Genomic DNA, 15,228 nt, shown 5'->3' with positions numbered 1-15,228 from the left:
GGCAAAAAATTTGCAGATTGATTTCAATCCGGATAAGTGTGAAGTGATACATTTAAGAGTGTGGTAGAACAGAGAGACCTTGGGGTTCAAATTCATTTTTCTTCACGGTCGCTGCACGTGTTGATTGGATAGTTAAGAAGATCTATGGGATGCTGGGCTTCATTAATAGAGGGATTGAATTCAGGAGTAGAGAGGTCATGTCTCAACTCTCTAAATTCCTGAGAGTATTGTGTTCAGTTCTAATCACCTCATTATAGGAAGGATGTGAAAGCTATGGAGAGGGTGCAGGACCAGGATGTTGCCTGGACTATAAAACAAATTTTATGAGGCAAGGTTAGTAGAACTGGGACTTTTCTCTTGGAGCATAGAAGGGTAGACCTCTATCAAGTCTCCTCTCACAAGATTATGAGAGGCCAGCACCGGTTTCCCAGGGCAGGATCAGCAAACATCAGAGAACATAAGTACAAAGTTAAGAGACATAAGGGTAAGTTTTTTTACATAGAGTTGTGGGTGCATGGAATGCCTTGCTGGGGATGGTGGTGGAGACTGACATTGAAGAGACTCTGAGACAGACACATGGATGAAAGAAAAATAGAGGGTTATGGGATTGGGAGGGTTTAGTACTTTTATTTAAGAAGGAATATATAGGTCAGCACAACATCAAGGGCCAAAGGGCCTGGACTGTGCTGAAAAGTTCTATGCTCTATATCCTACTTCTGCCTTTTCTGATTTTTCCTTGAAGAAAGGCTCAGGCCCGAAATGTGAGCAATGTATCTTTGTCTCCTATAGATGCTGAAAAGACCAGCTGAGTTACTCTAGCATTTCAGTGTGTCTACCACAATCACAGCATCTGCAGCCTGTCATGCTTTACTAAATCCTTCAATGACTGCTGCTGTTCTCCAATGGCAGCTTGCCCTATAGATGTACTCATTAGTAGAGATGTGATGTCCTGGGCTGTGTCTACCACCTTTTGGAGGCTTTATGCTTATGGGTTTTGGTGTCCCCATAGCAGACTGTGATGCAGCCGGTCTTATGGGTTTTGGTGTCCCCATAGCAGACTGTGATGCAGCCGGTCTGCGCCCTTTCCCCCACACATCTGTAGAAATGTGCCAGGGTTTCTGGTGTCATACCAAACCTCTCCAAACACCTAAAGAAGTAGAGGTGCTGATGTGTTTTCTTCCCGATGCCATTAGTGTGTTTGGTCCAGGAAAAACCCTCTGTGATAGTGACTCCCAAGAACTTAAATTTGCTCATCTCCTCCAACTCTGATCCCCCATGATTACTGGATTACATACCTCTAGTTTTCTTTCCAGAAGTCAACAATCAGTTCCTTTGTTTTGGTAACATTGAGTGCAAGGATTGTTGTTGGTGCACCATTCAACCAACTTTTCAATCTCCCTCCTGTACGCAGACTTTCTTTATACCATCCATGACCATGGTATTGTCAGCAAATTTGTAAATCATGTTATTGTCATTCTGAGCCACACAGTCATAGATGTAAAGCAGGTGACTAAGAATGCAGCCCTGTGGTGCTCCTGTACTGATGGAGATTGTAGACAAAATTTTCTTACTGATCCTCACTGATTGTTGATCAGTGGTACAGAGTTTGTATGTTCCTATCAGGATTAAAGGAAACCTTGGTTTTTGATGGACATTGGGGATCAAGTACCGAAGAACAGAGATATATAGGCAACATGAATCAAATGAGATACGTAAGGAGTATTAAAAAAATGCAAGAAAAAACCTCAAGAAAGAAATCAGGAAGGGCTAAAAGAAATTATGAGGGCTAAAAGAAGAAATGAGGTTGCTTTGGGAGGTAGTATGAAGGAAAATCCTATGGGTTTCCACAGGTATATTAAGAACAAAAGGATAGTAAGGGACAAAATTGGTCCTCTTGAAGATCAGAGTGGTTCGATATGTAGGGAGCCAGATGAGATAGGGGAGATCTTAAAAAAAAATTTGCACCATTATTTACTCAGGAAACTGAAACAGAGTCGAGGAAAGTAAGGAAAACAAGCAGTGAGGTCATGGACCCAGTAAAGATTAAAAAGGAGTAGGTGCTTGATGTCTTAAAGCAAACAATGGTAGATAAATCCACAGGGCCTGACAAGATATTCTCTCACACCTTGAGGAACACTAGTGTAAAAATTACAGGGTCTCTGGCAGAAATATTTCAAATATCCTAAGCCACAGGTGTGGTCCCATAGGATTGGAGGGTAGCTCATGTTCCATTGTTTATAAAAGGCTCCAAAAATAACTTGGCAAATTATAGGCCAATGAGCCTGATGTCAACGGTAGGTAAATTATTGGAAGTGTTCTAAGAGATCAGACATACAATTATTTGGAGACCCAGGGACTGATTAGGAACAGACAACATGGCTATCCAAATAATTATCAGATTTAAACAATCTTATAGAGATTTTTTCTTTTTAAAATATTTCTTATTAATGTTTTACCATATTGTACCATATTATATAATTATATAATGTGGTACAAGATTTGGAAAAATAGAAAAAAAAATAAAACTTTATACTATATTCTCATAATAAGAAAATCCAGAGCAAAATCATAACAATAAAATAAGATTTAACAACAAAAAAACCCAAAAAGAACAATTTCAAAACACCCTTCTCTGAGCAAGGTTGAACATGTATGAATCAAGTGACATCAGCTTGGAGAGGAACAGCAGAGCACCAACATTCCAAAACAACACTAAACCTTAAGATTATGAGAATAGTCCAAAAGTGGGCCCTGTTTATTTTGGAACTTAACATTTGAATCTTTGATAGCATATCTAATTTCTTCTAGAGTTAAACAAGCCATAATATTTCTTAACCATTGTGTGTGTGTAGGTGGAGTGTTAACTTTCCATTTAATCAAAATTGCATGTCTGGCTAACAATGATGTAAAAGATAAAATATGGCTTTGAATTGAAGTCTGTAAAACATCAATATCTTGAGGTGATCCAAAAAGAGCAATTAAAGGTTAGCGCTCAAATTTTAACTTCAGAATTGCCGATAGTGTTTGAAGAACTTCTTTCCAAAATTCTTCATAACTAGAGCAGGTCCAGAACATAGGAACTAAAGAAGGATCACCTATTTTATATCTGTCACATAGAGAATTTATGTGAAGAATCAGTTTACTTATATTGGTATTACAATTACTCGGAGTAATAAACATCTTTTGAAGGATCTTTTTATCCTTGTGGCGATGCGCATAATTGCAGCGGCGAACCAGCCCCGCTTGTAACACGCAGGCAGCCGGGTCAAGGATGGCATTGCGGGACTGTCCAATCCCGTCATCGTGACACGAGCACAAGGTGCCACCAGAGGAAGGTAAATTCATGGCTCTGAAAGATCTCCTCATCGGCACATATGGCCTCTCATGATGTGAGCGAGCAGCCAGGCTCCAGCAACAGATTCCCCTCAGAATTCATGGATGGAATGCTCACACTGGCAGAAGTGCATAAGCCCTGCCTTATGTTCGAGCAAGCGTTCCTCAAGCAGGTGCCTGAGGACATCAGGCTCCTATTGGCCGGCGTGGATTTCAGCGACCCGCACAGGTCTCATGGCCACCACCGAGGATAATGCTCAAGTCCAGACCACCACGTGAGCAGGCCACGCCCTGCTAGAGGATGGAGAGTTCCAATCCCAAATGGTATTCCTATCACCAACTTTGGTGGGGAGGGGAGGTTCTACCCGCAGATACCATCAGCCATGTTCATGGCTGAAAATGACGTGGCCAGCCGGCATTGTTGGTTGCAGCGGCTGGCCAGAAAAAAAGCCTTCTCCACATTTGGGGCTGCATTTTAGGCTGTAGATTCCTCGTGGACATGGGCAGAGATAAGTGTCATTCCCCCTATGGCACTCAAAACATGCACAAAGCCCCAGAGCCCTGTCCTTCGAGTGTCAACAACACCGCCATTAGAACCTTAGGCAAAAGGAGGATTCCTGTATGTTTCAGCAACAATATTTTCAAATGGTCCTTTATGCTCGCTTCGATGGACAAACCCCTGCTGGCAACAGATTTCCTATGGGCTCACTCTCTGCTTGTTGACCTACAGGGCAGACAGCTAGTCCACGCAGAGATTTTCCACATGGTGTCCCTCGTTCATGGCAGCTATGCCCAAACATGGCATCTAACACCACATTGCTACCACTGGCCCACCATTGCATTCACGTGCCTGACGCCTGGCACCAGACAAACTTACCCTCGCTAAGGCAGACTTTAGGTGCATGGAGGAACTGGGCATTGTTTGTTGGTCCGATAGCCCATGGGCCTCACCCCTCCAATTGGTGCCTGTCCAATGGCAGCTGGTGGTCCTGCAGTGTTTACAGATGCTTCAACAATGCAACGACACCAAACCACGACTCAGTTCCCCATAACCAGGATTTTGCATCAAATTTCCATGGCGCAAAACTCTTCTCCAAAGTCGACCTGATCCGGGGATACAGGTACACAGTTCTTTATCCGGAACCCTTGGGGGACTGTGTGTTCCAAATTTTGGATTATTCCGGATTTCACAACAAAAGCCAGCTGCCCCAGATTTAAACACACCTGAACTGAGCTGCCGTATCCACCCCCTTTCAGTCGCGCTGGCATCTCTCTCCCCCCCCCCCACCCACCCAAGTCGCACTTCCATCTCTCTCACCCTGCCCACCCGAGTCGCGCTGCTGTCTTCCCCCCACACCCACCTAGTCACGTTGCCGTCTATCTCTCCTACCCCCCAGCCCACCTGAGTCGCGCTGCCGTCTCTCTCCCTCCCGCCCGCCCAAGTTGTGCTGCTGTCTCTTTCCCCCCTCCCCATCTGAGTTGTGCTGCCATCTCTCTCCCCCTGCCCACCCGTCGCGCTTCCGTCTCTCTCCCCCTCACCCACCCAAGTCATGCTGCCGACTCCCCCTGTCCGAGTCGTACTGCCGTGTCTCCCCCCTCACCCACCTGAGTCGTGCTGCTGTCTCTCTCCCACAACCCCGCCCAACCTAGTTCTGCTGCTGTCTGTCTCTCTCTCCCTCCATTGCATCAGCACCAGGAAAAAATTGCTGGTGTTTGGACCTTTCTGGATTTTAGAAGTCCGAATAAAGGATTGTGTACCTGTACCATCAAATCACCGTGCACCCAAATGATGTCCAGAAGACGGAGATCATCACCCCTTTCAGCCTTTTTGGGTTGAAAAATGCAGTGCAAACCTTTCAGCACCTCATGGACACAGTCAGAAGAGTCTTGCCTTTCCTCTTCATGTACCTCAACGATATCCTGGTAGCCAGCAGCTCACCTGAGGAGCACATGAAGCATCTATGCCAGCTTTTCACTTGCCTTGCACAGTTCAGCCTCACCAACAACCTGGAGAAGTGCGAGTTTGGCCTCACGGAGATAGATTTTCGAGGCCACAGACTTACCTCAGCAGGAGCAACCCCTTTGCCAGCCAAAGTCGAGGCCACCAGTGGTTCACCAGACTAACAACACTGAAGGGATGTTTTTCTTTAAATGTAATTCTCGATTGTATTCATGTTATAAAATTTTAAATAAAGTCTTCAAAAAATAAACACTGAAGGGACTTCAGGAATTCGTGGGCATGGAGAATTTCTACAACAGATTCATTGCTGCAGTTGCCAAGATTATGCAGAAGCTTCTCACGTTGATGTTGGGTTCATCGAGGGAGCTTGAATGGATAGAGAAGGCTCACAGCATGTTCGAGCAGACTAATGATGCCCTGGCCAACATGACAATGCTGGCTCACCCATATATGGATGTACCATCAGCCCTCACAATGAATGCTTCCAACTCCGCCATGGGCGCTGTCCTGGAGCGATTTGTGAATGACTCATGACAGCTTCTTGCTTTCTTCAGTAGACACATGCGACCACCCAAGTTGAAGTACAGTGCATTCAATAGGGAGCTGCTTGCCCTCTACTTAGCCATCTGCCATTTTCATGACCTCCGAGAAGGACATCCATTCACTGTCTACACTCATCACAGGCCACTAACTTTCCACTCAAAGTTGTCCAACCCGTGGTCTGCCTGACAACAAAGATTTATCCTATGTCCCTGAATTCACCATTGCTATCTGACACATGTTGAGAAAGCACAAAGTGGTTGTAGACACATTCTCCAGACCGGCAGTCAATGCTCTGTCACAGAGTATAGACTACCCTGTGCACAGCTGGGTGACCCAGAGACTCAGCTATGGAATGGCAATCATGGGTTTGCAGCTCCTAGACCTCCTGCTGGACACTGACAGTGCAACACTCCTCTCTGGTATTTTCACCAGCCAGCCCTCTCATCCCTACCCAATGGAGGTGGATGGTTTTCAACATGATCCATGGGTTGTTGCACCCTTCAGTCCGCTCAATGGTGTGACTGGTGCCAGTGAAATTCATTTGGCATGGTCTGCATATGCAGGTCACAGAATGGGAAAAGACCAACACAGACTGCCAAGCGGCCAAGGTCCAGCAACACACCAGACACTAGCTACAAGACTTTGACAATCCTTCCTGTAGGTTCTAGCACGTACACATTGACATTGTTGTGCCCTTGCCAGTCTCCTGAGGATCGTGTTAGCTGCTTATAATAGTGGACAGGTACACTCATTGGCCAGAGGCAAAACCCATCCCAGACACTACTACAGAGACGTGTGCAAGGGCTTTCCTCTCCACCAGCTTTGGTGTACCGGCAGACATTACAACAGACTGAGGTGCCCAATTCACCTCCACCTTATGGACTGAGTATCAAAACTCCTGGGCACCCAGCTTCATCGTACCATGGCCGACCACCGACAAGCAAACAGCCTAGTCGAGAGGTTCCATCGCCATCTCAATGCAGCATTGATGGCATGCCTCGAAAGGCCCAACTGCATGGATGCATTACCCCAGGTGCTACTGGAGATATGCACGGCACCCAAGGATGACTTTGGTGCTTTCTCTATTGAACCAAGCTATGGTGAGACTATTTCACCCCTCCCACCTTCGACTAAGCAGGACACCAACACTGCAGCCCTCCTGGAGAGGTTGCAGCGCAAGTTGGGTTCACTTGCTCCACTTCCACCATCGCAAAATGGTCAGCCACCCTGCAGCTACACCCCAGATGCGGCCTCTTGTGACTACATATTCGTGCACAGAGGCCTACACAGGATTCCCCTTCAGCAGCATTGTACAAAGTCCTGTACAGGAACACGTCCATGTTCGCTCTTGACATTGGGGGCAAAGAGGAGCTGTTCAGAATGGACCGATTGAAACCAGCCCACTTGGACTTATCCCAGCTGATACAGGTCCCACCACCAGTAGGCAGAGGATGGCTGCCAAAGCAGCACACCTCACCTGCAATGCATCGCAAGACAATCAGTGCCTGTTCTGGGGGGGGGGGGAGGGTTTGTGTGGCAAAGAACGTAATTGCAGCAGTGAACTGGCATTTCTTGTTATGCTCGGGCAGCAGGGCAGCCGCGGCAAGGATGGCATCGCAGGACCATCTCTTGCAGTACAGACAGGAAGGGCGCATGAGCGCTCGCATCATCGTGATGCAAGCATGGGTCCTTAACGGGAGGAACAGAGTCATACTTAAATGCTGCGCACTAGATTCAAATAAAATCAATTAGTTATGATACGTGAGCACACATCCTGCCACTTCAGTCTCTGTGCTGTGCTCACTCACAGCACACTACACTATTTTATTTAATCTTGTTAAATTCTTCCTATTGACATGGTCACCGTTATTCATTTCCATGACTGACTGCATTAATTTTATTAAAATGAACATTTTACCTAAATATTTGTGTCTTTTTGAATATATACTGATTTTCATTCCTATATCTTTTTTTTAATTCACTTGATTAGCTTAGATCTTTTTATATATGGCAAGGAAAACACCCCCTTTTAAATAAAGTTCATCTCCAAAAAGCTAGAAGGAATGGAGGTTTGGCATTTCCTAATTTTAGATGTTATTACTGGGTGGCTAATGTATGTGATTTGAATCTTTTCCTACAATTTGATATTCATGGTTAACCCTCCCCCCCCACCCCTCCCTCCACAACATGGGTAGAAATTGAACTTAAGTTTGTTACAAATACTTCCTTTTTTAGCAATTTTAGGGTCTTCCTTATCTTCTTCTTCATGTAAACTAACTGATAACCCAATAATTAAACATAGTTTGAGAATATGGCCACAATTTAGAAAGTTTTTTGGATTTCAGCATTTTTCTCTTGCCAGACCTATTATATCCAATCACCTTTTTCTACCTTTACAAGACACTGTTTTCAATGACTGGCACAGATTGGGTTTTAAATGTTTTAGAAGAGCTTTTTAATGGCAACAACTTTGCATCTTTCGAACAATTGGTGGTAAAATTTAATTTACACAAAACTCATTTTTTTAGATATTTACAAATTAGACAATTTGTTCAATATTAGATCTCTGATTTTCCTAGGCAACTGTTCTTGACATCTTTTTTGATCTACAAACTTCCCATAAAGGATTAATATTCTTCCTTATGATAATTTGGCTGATCTAGAATTAGCCCCCCCCCCCCCCCCCCCCCACACAGTTAAAATCATGAATGCCTGGGAGCAGGATTTGAATTTTTCAGTGTCTGATTATGTTTGGGACTCAGTTTTTAATTTGATTAACACCACTTCCTTTTGTGCATTGTTTACTGCAATTTAAAGTAGTAGCTAGAGCACATATGTCTAAAGTTAAATTGTATCATTTCTATTCAGACATAAATCTTTATAGGGTTTTTCGAAGAGGTTACCAAGAATGTTTTTTTTTAATATTTAATTTTTAATTTTTAACCATACATGTATTTAAATATATTTTGAAATACAGATGTAATAATGTATTCAATATCAAATAATTGATGATAATATCCCAATACCCCCTCCCCCCCACTGTCTCAAAAATGATAAAAGAAAAAAGAAACATATAGAATTAAGTATGAAGTTAGAAAAAAAAGGAAAAAGAAAAAGGATAAAAATAAGAATAAGATGGACAGCTGAAAGTGTTAAATCCCATCTGGTCCAAAATTCATATCTATTTCATCATTAATAGGGTTCCACACAGGTCTTAAAGACTAAGAAGAACATATAGAAATCTAAAAATTAAAAAAATATATAAATTATGGGGGCCAAATATGTAAAATTATATCATATTTTTTCCTTAAATTATGCATAATTTTCTCAAGGGGAATACAACTGTGCATTTCAGCATTCCATTGTTCCAAACTCAGGTGTGAGTCAGATTTCCAAGTAAGGTTACCAGGAATGTTGATGAAGGAAAGGCTGTGTAAGCTTTCCTTGGACTTTAGCACAGATGGACTTTACATGGACTTTAGCAAGATCTTTGACAAGTTACCGCATGGGAAGTTAGTCAGGAAGGTTCAGACACTCTGTATTCATGGTGAGGTAGTCAACTGGTTTCAACATTGGCTCTATGGGAGAAGCCAGAATGTGCTAAGGATTTTTGATTGCTTCTCAGACTGGAAGCCTGTGACTAGTGGTGTGCTTCAGGGAACAGTACTGAGACCATTATTATTTGTCATCTATATCATTGATCTGGATGATGTGGTAAATTGGATCAGCAAGTTTGCAGATGACACAAAGTTTGGAGGTGTTGTGGACAGCAAGGAAAGTTTTCAAAGCCTGCAGAGGAAACTGGACCAGCTGGAAAAATAGGCTGAAAAATGGCAGATGGAATTTAATGCAGACAAGTGTGAGGTGTTGCAATTTGGAAGAACAATCCAAAGAAGGATATATATGGTAAAAGGTAAGGAATGGAAGAGTGCGGTAGAACAGAGGGATCTGGGAATGCAGAAAGATAATTCCCTGAAAGTGGAGTCACTTTCCCTGAAAGTGGGACTGTGGATTGAGCTGCTTGCTGAAGTGGTTAATGTGGGTTCAGTTTTAACATTAAGAAGAATTTGGACAGGTACATGGATAAGAGAGGTATAAAGAGTAATGGACTGGATTCAGGGCAGTCCATCTAGGCAGAATAGATTAGAAAGGCTAAAGGACCTGTTTCTCTGCTGTAATGTCCTATGGTTCTAAAACATGATACATTTGATCAGTTAATTTGCAGATGTCATTAAAATTGAGGGTGAAATTGGTCAGCAAGGAAGCTTGTTGTAGGATCTTGGAAAGCTGCAAAAATGACAGGTGAAATTTAATGCAAACAGTGTTAGATGTTACACTTTAGGAGAACAAACCATGGGAGGACTTGCATGGTAAATGGTAGGGCGCCCTAGAGTGTGGTAGAGCAGAAGATTTTGAATACAATACATAATTCTTTAAAAGTGGTATCACAGATAGATATATAGATACATTGATCTTTATACATCAAACTATTGACTGAGGAGTTGGGATGTTATTGTGAAGTTGTATAAGATATTTGTGAGAATATTTGGAGTATTGTGTGCTGTTTTGGTCACCTATTCCACAGAAAATATATCAATAAGATTGAAAGAGTCAGAGAAAATTTATATTTCCGGGCTTGAATAGCTGGGTAAGGGGGAAAGGCTGAGTAGGTTTGGACTTTATTGCTTGAAGTGTTGGAGAATGAGAAGAGATTTGTTAGAGGTACTGTACATGATGATGTGGGTATAGATAGAGTAAATGCAAGCAGGATTTTTTCTACCAAGGTTGGGTGAAACAAGAATAAGAGGACATGGATGAAGCGTGAAAGGTAAATTATTTAAGGGGAACATTAGGGAGGGAGTTTCTTCACAGGGTGGAACAAGTTGCCAGCAGAAATAGTAGTTGTGGAATTGATTGCGATGTTTAAGAGAAATGTGGATAGGTACATATGTGGGAGGAGTATGGAGGGCTACAGTCTGCATGCAAATCAATGGCATTTGGCAGAAAAATATTTTGACATGGACTAAATGAGCGGAAGGGTCTGTTTATATGCAGTGGTGTTCCATGGTTCTAATGGTATTTTTTTGGTATATTATCATTATCAAATATCACAGAGAAACTGGATTCATAATTTTTTTTTGGTACGATGGATGCTTGGCTCACCCCAATTTCATTTGTGATTCATGAGTGCAATTTTTTCTGTGACTTGTGTAATTACTCTGTGCATTCTGTAAATATGTGGAGTCAGTGACAACAGTTGCTGTGCAATACTAATTCGATGCTATCCTTACCATTAGTGAAGCACCAATTAGGCTAGAGTAAACTTGGTCTTCACAAGAATAAAAGCCCCCAACCTTGTTTATCCATAAAGGAAGCTTAGATTTATTGCCGGTTTATTGATGGTTAATTGGACTACTAAATGGCTTGAGAGAACTGTGTTGATTAAATGCTGTTCAGAAAGGTAAAATTTCTGAGATTGGCGCTGAGGGGGTCAGAGAAATATTTCCGAGGAATTAATTGGTAGACTGTTTTATATTTAAAAATAAGAAAAAGAAGGATTTGAGGGAGGAAGAGAGAGAGCAAGCGAGTGATCTCAGTCGGGGGTTAGCCTATTTTTCAAAAATATTCAAGGAACACAGGTCACATGTGTACTCAGCTGGAATGCAATGTCAGAGGCTAAGATTCTCCATGGGCTGAACGGCTTTAATACTGCTCCTAAATGTTATGGTCTTAATTGTATATGGTGCAGAGACATATTGGTCATATTATTAGATTCATGACCTGGACTACTAAACTATCAAAGTATTTGAATTCCATCACAGCAGCTGGGGAGTTTATAAATCTGGAATAAAAACTCAATTCAGTCACTGTTACCATGAAACTATGAACAGTGTTTCATGAACATATTTGGTTAATTAATAGACCTTTAGAGTCACAGGGGATCATTTCATCCATTTACTCTCCACAGACTCTCTGTACAGCAATCCAGTTGGTGCCTTGACCTTACTTTACCCCTCTAGCCCTGCAAACATATATCTCTCAAGTGTGCATCAATTTTCTTTAAAAATTTCTGATACGCTCACTTCCACCATCCTTGCAGACAGTTTTAGGTCAAAATCACTCACTGAATGAAAATAAAATGATCTTGTTAGAATAAGTAATATGCTGTCATTTCACTGTTCTTAAAACATACAGTGTGATGTACTCTTACATGCCCTTTGAAATGGCAATTGATAAATTCAATTAAACAGATTAAGAAGACACCTCCTGATAACAATTGCCAATGGCCAGCGACTTGAACATCCTGCGATTGAACTTAAAAAAAAGGATTTTGCTTCTCAAAGCCTATCACAAAAGGGTGTGTACGATATAAACTAGTGAGTGTCATTTGCTTTTGAAGTCAGTTATATGGAATTTAATGAAAACTGGTAGGATGAAAATATGTCCAAATTCAGCTCATTCCTCATGACTATCATAAATTTCATTTTAAAAGCCTAAGACTTGAGATGACAGCTACTGGAAGCCTTATCTTGTAGCAGGCTTTGACAATGCACAGTCACTTTATCATTATTGCATTATCAAGAGCTTCATCCATCCAATGAGTACATCTGCAGGCACTGAGGTGTGGTAAGTGTCCATGCTGCATCAGGAGATGATGGAAAAATAATTGTGCATTTGTGCTACTAGTGGTATAAATGGTGAGGATCTCTTGCATACAAGCAGATGTAGAAAGAAGAAAGATAGTAACACACATCAAGACTGTTTGTTCACTTCAGCCTTTGCTAAAGAAATATTAAGTAGGCAGTAAATGATCTATGTGAGTTAGTTAAGGAAATATGAAGATAAAATGACTCTGGTAGCCATGCCTCCTGTTTTTCTCATTCAAGTCTCATTCTTGGATTGTCGGGGTCAGAAGCAATCATCCATTCATTTAGATTATTCATGTTCTTCCTCAACAAAAGCAAAAACATTTATTGGAGGGGTATGGACCGGGTGCTGGTCAGTGGGACTAGGAGGGTGGGGATTTGTTCTGGCATGGACTAGTAGGGCCAAACTGGCCTGTTCTGTGCTGTATATGGTTATATGGTTATGGTTATATGGTTAACTGCTGACCGACACTGAGGTCATGAATGCACTTGTAAGTTGTCTGCTAACTAACCATTGACTACCCTCTCCAGAATTCTCTGGTTTGCATATATACGTTTGGAATCAAGACAATCAAGGTTCTGTGGAAGATTTTATAAATGATATTGTACTGACAAGTCTCAGGTGCTACTGATGGATTTACCAATATGTTTTACTAATAGAGACAGGAAGGGTACCTCTGTCACTTGGGATAGCTTGCAGATAATGCAGAAAGTCATTTCTCTAATTAACAGGCTGATCCGAGATGAAAGATAAGTAAGAACTTACCCATGTTCAAGTAGAGTTCTTCACTCTCGTAGGAGTCCTGATGCGTACTGAAGTCTTTTGGAAGTAGATAACTACAAGAACAATGTGCATTTCAATGTAGAACAATATTTACAGTACCTTCATCAAAAAAGAAATATCAAGCTAAACATGTTGCAATTTTGCTATGTAGCCTATCTTGAGGCTCTAATTTTAAAGAAGTATTTATGATAAGACTACTTATTATTACAAAATATTTGCATGTTATATAATTGTTCCGAACTCATGTTTGCAGTGTTATTTTGACTCCACATTAAAGTGAAAAACGAACAATATTTTTGAGAAGCATTAATTTCTACCAAGCTACATCTGATTCTTACTCCCTTTGTTTTGCTGCCAATGACAGAACTGAATGCCTTCTGTTCGCGATTCAATTTGGTGCTTATCCTTCGTAGCACAATATTATTCATCACCTCCCCCTCCTCATTCTTTTGAAACAGAAGAGTGTTATTTTTTTGAATAAGTTGTTGTGGCCCTATCGAAATCTACTTGGCCTTTGTTTTACTTATCTAAATATTAACCACTGCACATTCAAGCTGGTGTGGTTTAAAATCAAAGATCTCAAATTCCATGTAACACCATGGAATAATAACACTGGTATCACAACAAGGTGTAGAAAGATTATAATGGAGATGGTTTCTCTTCAAATTCATAGCAATAAATGTCAGCAGATAATGGAAATCAGATACTAAATAAATGATATTGGAAAAATGTAGGTCCATCAGCATCTAGAGAAAGAAGCAAAGGGTGACAATATACATCTGCTGATGCCAACTGAACTGCTTGACCTTTTCGGTATTTTTGCCTTTTACTTATACATTTTTGTCTCGGCTGGAGTCTAATCAAACTAATTCCTCTACTAACAATGATCTATTGTTGTCCTCTATTTCCATTTTATCACACAGCAGATACTGAATTCACTTTAAGGGCTTTATTGCCTATTTGTGTTCAAATTTCCACTTCTACATCAGATGGGTGAAATTGTATGATGTACAAGAGGTAAAAAAGTATCCTCTGAACCTATGACACTACATCACTGATAAAGAGCTTAATCCTGATGAGTAATGCCTGTTCCCTTTCACCTTGTTTCTGTAAAACTAGAGAAATTCATTAGCAGGTGCCAATTTTCACTCTGAAAGAAAGCAAACAGGTGTTGAAAAAATTAACCGTGCAGGACTGTTTTTATGTTTAACATTAATGTCTGAAAATAAAATGCTACTTGAATAAAGTGTGATAATGATCCTTCCTGAGCTTCCTGGGAATATTTTATTGGGTACTTTCTGTGATCATAGAGTCATAATCATAGAATTATATAGCACTGACACATACTCTTGGGAACAACTCATCCATGGTGACCAAATGTCGACCTGAATTAGTCCCATTTGCCTGTGTTTGGCCGGTAACCTTCTAAACCTTTCCAATCCATATATGTGTCATTCCCACATCATGGCTGTGCAAATTACATTTTTCCTTTTGGACCTTTACAGGGGAACATGGATCATATTCTCCTGGCAGTATTTATCACTGGCCACTTCTGAAACAACATGTTTTTATCAGCACTGTCTGGATAGAGGTGCCTGCAGGATACCTAACTATCTCTCCACATTCAATTGAGCCATCAAAATTCCCTCAACCCTGATCTCCTAGAAACTTTTCCCCAATAGATCTCTCTCCATCACAATGCTTAAACTATCCCACATCCCACCCTCCTCACCATGTCACAGCTTTCCCAGCCTTCCTTTTCGGTGCTATATATCAATGCTAGTAAATTTGTACTCTCTTCATTTCTCCTTCAAACCATATTCCCAATGGCCAAAGAAAGAGGAACGGTCTTCTATTGCCCCCATCTTCTCACCCACCATCCAATCTCCTATTGCCTCCATCCTACACAAGCCACAATCCCAGTCTTGAGAGATGTGGATGAGATGGTACATTTCAAATTC

At 41.4% G+C, this 15,228-nt stretch overlaps 1 long non-coding RNA gene across 1 annotated transcript in view; it reads right to left on the bottom strand.

Moving 5' to 3' along the window:
• The window catches only part of LOC138752630 (uncharacterized), a 131,042-nt gene that overhangs the window by 35,132 nt on the left and 80,682 nt on the right, over positions 1–15,228 (bottom strand). The window contains exon 4 of the long non-coding RNA XR_011350788.1: positions 13,250–13,320. This is a non-coding gene — a long non-coding RNA (uncharacterized lncRNA). The remainder of the gene's footprint in view (positions 1–13,249; positions 13,321–15,228) is intronic.

This window comes from Narcine bancroftii, chromosome 1 (genome assembly GCF_036971445.1).
Source record: "Narcine bancroftii isolate sNarBan1 chromosome 1, sNarBan1.hap1, whole genome shotgun sequence".
In the NCBI taxonomy this organism is placed as follows: domain Eukaryota; kingdom Metazoa; phylum Chordata; class Chondrichthyes; order Torpediniformes; family Narcinidae; genus Narcine; species Narcine bancroftii.
The sequence above is the reverse complement of the archived record's forward strand: the minus strand, read 5'-3'. Positions and strand labels throughout refer to the sequence as shown.